Here is an 8971-nt window from a genome sequence, read left to right as displayed (position 1 = left end):
TTTTATTTTACCTGCTCTTCTGTTTTGCTTGCTGCTTTTTCTTTCCTCCCTCTCCCGAACTTCAGGTTTTGCATTCGCATTGAACAGAACGACATGAAAACGTCTGGAGGAGGGATAGCTCCATAATTCTTAACCTAGGCACCAGATAGAATTCAATGGTGAGCTTCACGCCCCAGCCCCCATTGTGTAGGAGGGAAGCCAGACAGCGAGACAATGACATTCCCACTGGGTGTCAGGTTAGATTGGGTTCGAAGCTAGGATAGCTCAGTCGGTATAGCTACGGGCTGGACGGCCCAGATTTGATTCCCGTCAGTGCAAGATTTTTCTGTTCTCCACAGCGGCCAGACCGACTCTGGGCCCCTCCTAGCTTCCTTATCCAACACGCCTTCCCAACAATAGAGTGGCTGTGTTTTCTGCATGGTCCGTACAGAGTGGTTATAAAGAAAGGTTCAGCTGAGAAGAACTGAGTCGAGTTTCTAGACGCCAGCCTTCCGGGGCATGAGCTTTGGAGCCATGGCATGGAACTGAGCCGAGTATCGAGACGCCAGCCTTCCGGGGCATGAGCTTTGGAGCCATGGCATGGAACTGAGCCGAGTATCGAGACGCCAGCCTTCCGGGGCATGAGCTTCGGAGCAACGGCATTGAACTGAGCCGAGTCTTCAGAACTGGCAAGCAAGGAATTAGGCGGTGCAAAGAAGACTTCATGTATGATTTGAAGCGACAGTGAGACTGTCATAAATCTGTTGCCAGGATACGACTAGTGAAGGTTGCGAACCCTGTGTGTGTGTGTGTGTGTGTGTGTGTGTGTGTGTGTGTGTGTGTGTAACGGTGAACAGGGACATGTGTAGAATAGTGATAGCGCGGTATTACCAATAAGTATGATCATCCAGTCCAGAACCCGTCTTATAAGTCACGCAACAACCCTCCCATTGGGAGTATCATGAGCCAACAGGTAGGCAGACAGAGGCATGAGTCGCATCAGGGTTTGGTGACGCGGTACTCCCAGCTGACAACTATCCCTGCAGCTGATGTCGGGCTGGCTGATGCAACAACCAACCCTAACTAAGTGAACCAACCTTTGTGTTGCATCAGTAACCAGCCAACCAGCACATAACCGGAATGTGTGTGTTGAGGATCAAAACTTGGTAGTCTAGAAATAAACCCTAACCTTTATATTCTCTGAATTTTAATAACAGTGAGGGTAAGTTGTGAGCATTATGAAAATAAAACCAGGGATGTCAAATTCTTAAAAGAGTGTACAGATGCTAACACGTTGTAGCTCAGTTAGACGGAAATATATGATAAAGCGAATCATCTTTTATCATCAATATTGTGATATCACGCCTGAACGCCGGAAGTATGCAGTCAGAGTAGCGCCGCAGAGATGTCCAGTACTAGACAACGGCTCTCTAAATACGTTTCCGTAGCAACGGATAAACTCATAATAATAGAGGAACTGTTGTGATGTCTGCTCGGTTCTTCCCGAAGTTACATATGGAGGACACGTGAGAACGCTCAGGAAGTTCAATAGCTTAGTGTTCAGCTGTGGATTGTTAACCAGCTAAGATTCGTTACCAGGAAGCGCCTGGTGGAAACTTCTTTGAGGAATAGCCATTGTTGAGACCTGTTACCGAGCAGCAACTAGTGAAAGCAGACGTAGAAAACTTAGTGTGGAGAGATTTGTAGTGTTACAGTTATTTGTTGTGAGGACCTGTGAGTGGTCAATAAATCTATTCAGCAACCCAAACCCCGTCTATAGTCACTGATACATGTAACAATATGATCAAGCTGAACTCTGCCGTGTTAGAGTCAGCTCCTGTGCTTGTATTCGAGAGGAACGCGTGCCGAATTGCAGTAGCGTTACAGGCCAAAATGAAGCTATCCTCGATCACTCAGCATAATAATACTTACTTACGTACTCATGGAGCTGAGCCCTTCTTGATGAGCCGCCAATTCTGCAGCTACTCAAGAATTTCCCAGCATTTTATGAAACCCCAAGGTTCGTTACCGTGTTCATAAGAGCCCTCCACTGGTCTCTATCCTAAGCCAGACCAATCCAATCCATACCATCCCATCCTCTATCTCTAAGATCCATTTTAATATTTTCCTCCCACCTACGCCTGTGTCTTCCCAGTGGTCTCTTTTCTTCTGGCTTTCCCACCAATATCCTATATGCATTCCTCGTATCCACCATTCGTGCTACATGCCCTGCCCACCTCATCCTCCTTGACGTGATCATTCTAATCATACTTGGAGAAGAGTAAAAGTTATGAAGCTCCTCATTCAGCATAATAATAATAACAATAATAATAATAATAACAATAATAATAATATCCCTGTGGAGGCCCATAGAGAAGTGAGACGTCGAGGTTCCCAAATATTCTAGACAGTTGGCTCAAAGGTGGCAGTGAAGTTGTCAGCCTTATGCGCCGGCCGCCCTTTAGCCCCAGGAAGATTCCTGGTATTCATTTCTGTTAGAGGCTGAGTCAACCCCAGGGCCATAGTGCGGCTGGAAGGATTCGGTGAATTGCAAAACCCAATGACCTCATCGGGAAGACGTATTGAAAACTGAAGGTAAAACTGCACGCATTCCTAACTTCAACATTAGATAAAGGTAAGTAAGCCTCATGGGCTGTGATGCCGTATTCTTTAGTAGACGGATAACAGCGTTTCGGATTGACACTTGCTACCTCCAGCTTCAGGGTAGAAGAAACAGTGACCTTTGCATTCACCAGCTTGAGAACCTCGCATTCCACACGACACTCTTCTGGGACACAACGACGTGTAGTCCGCTGAAAGTCAATCAAACATGTCGCCTCCATCTTCAAGGGCTAACAGTAAGGCAAGCAAGAAACCAGCGTGACTTTCAGCGGACTACACGGCCTTGTGTCCCAGAAGATAGCAATATTTATAACCACCGGTGTGAGGACCTCAAATCCTACATGACTGCAGCTAAGAGGGTCATTCTAGAAGTGGCTAAGAACGGAAGAGCCTCGGAGGGCAACGTCTGGCACAAGGTCGGTTCTGTGGAAATCCCTGCTCTAAGTAAAAACTGGGGTGGGTACAAAAGAATAGCAGGGTGAAGGGGGGGACACGATACTTGTGAAAGAAATATCAGCCCCAGCAGCCGGCCTGATGGCCGGTGTGGCACACAGAGTGTAAGGCTTGCTGGGTAGGCGTACTTCTGTCAGAGTTTTACTCATCAATTCTGGCACACGCTCACAATTCTTATTCAGCTGTCAGGAACTTCCCTTTTGTTAAGGAACCCTGAGGTTCATCACCATTACCACAAAACCCCACCAACTGCAACCCAGCCTGCTCTGTCATCTTCACCCCATAATAACCAATTTCTCTTAAAAGGCAAAGCTGTCCCTCTGTTTCATTAATTAAGCCCCACGCCATGAAGACGTATGGAGGAGTGGGGGTATAGCGTTACCAGCCTTGACCCCGACACTAGATGTAGGTGAATGCTCAGATTCACGCCCCGGCCACTTTACTACCAGGAAAAAGCCCGGGGTACCCACTGGATATGGGCTGGGTGGGCCCCAGCGTCGGTCTGGACGCTGTAGAGGATAAAACTATCTCTTGGTCCTAGCGGGAATCGAACCCCGTCAGTCCCATAGACCATCACTATACAAACAAAGCTATCCCTAAGTTAAAGGTAAAAGGTAAATTTACCCCTGCCTGAATTAATTAAGTCATGAAGGCGTATGGAGGAGTGGAGTCGTAGCTCAGCCATTCTTGATTTCTGTAATAGTTGTAGTAGGTGAGTGGTCAGCTTTACCCCTTGGGAAAACAGGCTGGGTGGGCCCCAGAGGCGGTATGGAAGCTACAGAGAAAAGGAAAATGTCGCTCCTGCCGGGAATCCCCCACCCCGTAACCTACTCTCTGTACCGACCGAGCTATCGCAGCTCCCTTCATTGCCCTAACACTGACTTTAATCCTTAGTTTCCGAAGCGGGAATACTGTATTCAGTTCGTGCTTCGTCCGTGCATGCTGCATGTCTGACGCATCTCAGCAACCGCAAGTTGCCCTGCGTAACAAAGATACGTGAAATGAAGCAAGCAGGTGTGGCGGTGACGTAAAGTCGACATTACGTGCCTCGGCTGGGTTACCGCATGGCCCGGGAAGCTCTTGGGTTCTCTGTCTTCAGGAGAACGCTGGGAACCCAGAAAGTTATGACCTGGGTCCCATTGCCTTATTCTGCTGTACTCGTTTGCATCTGCGATTAACTCGCACACGTGAACATGTGTCACGAGCTGACTGGTCACGAATCACGAACTTGCACGTGCTTGATTGTCTACACGTTCCTTCCGAACAGCCCGAAACGCCTTGCCAGCTGAGCACAATGAATTGTCGTAGCAGTGTGCGGATCATGGGTTGAGAAACTGTGCTCATAATCTGTAAGCCTGTTCACGTACGTCCGCATAAAATGGTACTGACTTACTTCTTGATCCTCTTAACAGCTTGGCGCCCTTTACCACACATACCACTATTCACTGTTAATTGCATTTTGCGTTAATTTCACCCCCTCATTTTCAGTTCTCGTAAATCATTTTCTACATCTTCTTACAATCTCATTCTGGGCCTTCTAGCTAACTCTGACTCCATTGAGCTGAGTCCTTACTGAGAAGCCGCCAGTCGCTCAGCTACTCAAGAATTTCTCAACATTTTATGGAACTCGAAGGTTCATTACCGCGTTCACAAGAGCCCTCCACTGGTCCATATCCTGAGCCAGATCAATCCAGTCCATATCATCCCATCCATTTTAATATTATCTCCCTTTCTTATACAGCCTAGCTTATATTAACACAAATTTCTTATCCGCCTCTGTCTGATCCATTCTAATCACTTGCTGCAACACTCCAAGCTTCCCTCAATATCGGCAAGCCCTCATTATTAATTATCACTCCTGCAGAAGTATGAATCGGCTTCCTGCAAATCCGAGGTATTGGAGAAGTTGCCGATCTGTCACGGCTGACGCTAATAAAACCTTTCTGCGTATGCGCAAGGACTAGTAGCTAAATGTAATGATTAGGCTGGGGCCACACGAGCGCACAAAATGCGTCCGTTGTAACGACCGTCGTGACGTCCGTTGTAGAAATAAACAAGAGAGGCGAATGCTACGCTTTCTTCTGGCTCCATTGCAGACAAAAAACTACGCACCGCATTCTACAACTGTGTGGTGTCCTCAGCAACGTCCGTCATAAAGTACGTTCGTCGCAACGGACGTACATCGTGCGCTCGTGTGGCCCCAGCCTTAACATGAAGTTCTAATTGGCTACTTTCTTTTGATACGACAAGGACGGCATGGAAAACGACGTGTACGACAACGGCCGTCTCTTCTTGCTCCACTATTCCGGCTTTCAGAAGTTCGGAGGAGATAGACAGACAGCAAGGTGATCTCTTAAGCCACCCTCTCTTTTTTCAAAATAAGGAGAGTAGGCTAAAAACTGACTATCATTGTGAATACAGTATACAGGAAGGAAAATTTAATCCTGGGCTTAATTAATTAGGCAACACGCAGTGAATACGTATGGTGGAGTGGAGGTAATCGACAACATTCTTGACGTTGGCACTATATGGAGGTGAGTGGTCAGCTTCACGCTCATGCCGCTTTACTCGCCGGGGAAAGAGCCCTCGGTAACAATTTGATAGGAGGCTGGGTGGGCCACAGTCCGAACGCTGTGAAGTAGAGAGAAATCACTTGTCCCTGCCGGGAATCGAACCCCGGCTATCCAGCCCGTAGCCCGTCGCTATACCGACTGAGGCAGCCCGGCTGCGCAGTATTACGTGTCGCAAATTAAGAGGTATGCATTCATAGTGCTACAGTATGCAGTAACAGCTCAGACCATTATGGACAAAACTTTGTTTTTCATTCGTGGTGTAGGGTGAGGCGGAGTTCACTTGGTCCGTCGGTCGCTAGTGGGCCCCACTGTATCATCCCCGAGTGTGGATGATGATGATGATAGATGAGCGTGGAACTGCTTGTGGAATGAGAGCTGGCAGGGGAAACCGAAGTACAATAAAACATCGCTATCCCGGATACAATTTGGGGGGGGGGGAAGGCCTTCCGGGTTAATGAAGCAAAAGATAGTTCTAAAAGAAAAACTTAGAAAATAAATAAATGGAAAATTTAATAATATAGGTAGTCCTGAAAAAACGTAAAAATATCACTGCAGCAATTTCTTCCTCTGTCAGAAGCTGAAATCCAGTGTCTCCTTCATCCAGTTGAAGCCAATCTTGGATATTAGCTTGCGTGGTTTAAGTCTCTCCAGCTGCCCCTAACACAGTCTCAAATCCCTCTTGCTCCTAAACCCCACGTGTCTTTTTAAAGTATGTACTCAGCTGTGAATAGCTGTCCGGATTATCCGACATAAATATTAACTGTAACCGGATTAGCGAGGGTTCACTGTACTCATTAGCATAGTAACTTCACTTCTTCCCAAAACAGCTACGCTACGAGAAGTTTAGCATTTAAATAAAAAAATGTCTGAGGTGTGAAGCCTGGGGATCTCACAGCAATGACTGTGATGACTGTAACGACGCGTATTATGGAGAAGGTTTTGAACTTTCGGAGAAACGTAATGGCTCCATCTTCACGGTGAAGGTGGGGCCGAGCAAGCAACGGACAAGCAGTAAGCTCCTCCGAAAAGTCGGTTCAATTCTATCAGACTATATGGCGTCATACCTCAGGGGATGGTGTTCTTCAAATGCCTCAGAGTTATCACAAAACTTCTGGACAGGTAAGCATCATCAGCTTTCGTTGTTCTGTGCCTTAGCTGTTTCCCAAACGTGGACGTAGATAAACGTAAACGTCCTGCAGCCGACAGAGTATGCCACTGGAGTAGAGGTTACAGAATTCTTTAATAAATAACGAAGCAACTTAACTTTCTCCTGATTCCTTACTTAACAACAAGTTCGCTTCTATGAGTTTAATGTCAATTGCCGAAGTCTCTCTGTGGGCCAAAAAATCAGGGAAAACAGCTAAAGCAAAGATAAAGTTGTCCCTATGTTTAATTAATTAAGCACTGCGCATAGAAGACATGTTGGGAATTGGAGGTATAACTCCACCATTCTTGACCTCGGCACTAGATGAACGTGAGTGGTCAGCTTGACGACAAGGCTGCTTTATGCCCAGGGAGTGAGCCCCCGGTACCCATTGTGTAAGAGGCTGGGTGGGCCGCAGAGTTGGTCTGGACGACATGGAGAAGAGAAAAATCGTGCCCCTGCCGGGAATCGAACACTGGGCGTCCAGTCTGTAGCCCGTCACTATACCGACTGAGCTATCCCGGAGGCTCATAGAGAGAATTTGATAAAATTAAAGCTGCTTTTGATTATGCACATTCATGAGAGTAACCAAGCAGATTAGCTCAGTGCACCTGACGCATGTTTGGCTTGTATTCGGGACGTAACCGGTAGGAATCACGGTTTGGAGGTTTGTTATCCCAACTAAGACTTCTGCTGGTCAGCTTGAGTCCCTCCAGACGAATATGGGCAACCTAAGTGTGATTAATTAATTTGAAAACATTTCGTTTCATTTATTCACCTTTCAGTCACTTCGGTGATATAGGACAACAAGAATGTAACATACCAGGAGAGATACAAAGGTTGAAGACTACACGTATGATTGGAACATAAAAACAATAAAAACTACAACTACGAAGCACCGTAATATCAAACAAATATTTTAAATCACTATGAAGGATTTGATGATTTCACACCGGTGGTTATGAAGAGTTTTGTCTTCTGGGATACAACGTCGTGTAGTCAGCTGATAATCAACCGACGTTTCGGAGGAAAATGTCGCCTCCACCTTAGAAGCCAAGCAAGAAACCAGCGTGAAGCAGGTAACAAGCAGAGCTCTCATGCTTGGCTTATTCTTCGACAAATCAAGATCGAAACGAAAAACACAACAAACAAACAAACAACCTAACTATCTGTAAATGGGCAACCACTCTCAGCAAAATTATCGCTGATAAAGTCCTCAACTGAGTAATAGCATGCTTGAGCGTTATTTAAAAAAATAACTTTGTTTGATCTGTTTAGTATTGGTTCCGTATTCTTTCACACCGTCTTCATGCATGTTTCTAGGGTAGCTGACGCAGCGTCATCTGTGAATGTAAGTCATTAACTAACCGTCGTAATGCAGCTATGTGCAACTGCGTTTTAAAATAACGCGAATATTAGGACGAGTTCACAGAATCAGTTATTAGCCAACGTGATCCAGTCTGGAGAAAGAAATTGGCGAGTTATATGCACGATCACAATTTAAAGCAGGAAACAATAGAATTTCCTACTTTTCTTTGCAGCCTTTATTTTAAAGAATAAAAAACACTATTTCTTCTCATAAAAAAAAATTCCGGTACCGGGAATCGAACCCGAGCCTCCTGGGTGAAAGCCAGGTATCCTAGCCACTAGACCATACCGGAGAGCGCTTTATTTTGTCATTTTCGATATATATAATGCACTATCCAAATACGGGAGTTGCGAATGTTAGATTATTTCATGATATGAATGTGAACTGAAACATTACAGGTTCATAAATAATTATTTATGAACCTGTAATGATTAGTGATTAGTGATTATTAGTGATTATAATCACTAATAGCCGTCGAACTAATGAAACTAATCAAAATTGATGGATTTCTCTGTTGAAATAATAATGGAAACTACACGACGTTACAACCCAGAAGATCTTACACTTCAACGAATTAAAATGATTCTATATAAGATAACTAGGACGTTACGGTTTATCGTGGGGGAGTGCTCAGATGCATTTCCTAGCCCCATGATCTGTACGAGATAGAGGAACGAAGGGCCCTGTGATGGTCTCGCCATTTCCTAGAGACCCTTGGTGGAGAGTAGTGTGAGTGAGTGAGAGGGAATGAGACGTGGGGAAGGCAAATGTAATGGTGGGGATACTACACGCTCCAGCAGTGGAGGGATGGCAGCCTGTCGTGCCAGCAGC

General features: G+C 45.7%; 1 non-coding gene across 1 annotated transcript; it reads right to left on the bottom strand.

Moving 5' to 3' along the window:
• Positions 1-8360: 8360 nt before the first annotated feature.
• Trnae-uuc lies at positions 8361-8432 on the bottom strand. Its single transcript has one exon. It is a non-coding gene; the product is annotated as a tRNA-Glu (tRNA).
• Between the last annotated feature and the right edge of the window lie 539 nt (positions 8433-8971).

This window comes from Cryptotermes secundus, unplaced genomic scaffold (assembly GCF_002891405.2).
Source record: "Cryptotermes secundus unplaced genomic scaffold, Csec_1.0 scaffold870, whole genome shotgun sequence".
NCBI lineage: Eukaryota > Metazoa > Arthropoda > Insecta > Blattodea > Kalotermitidae > Cryptotermes > Cryptotermes secundus.
This window is presented reverse-complemented; position numbering and strand designations above follow the sequence as displayed.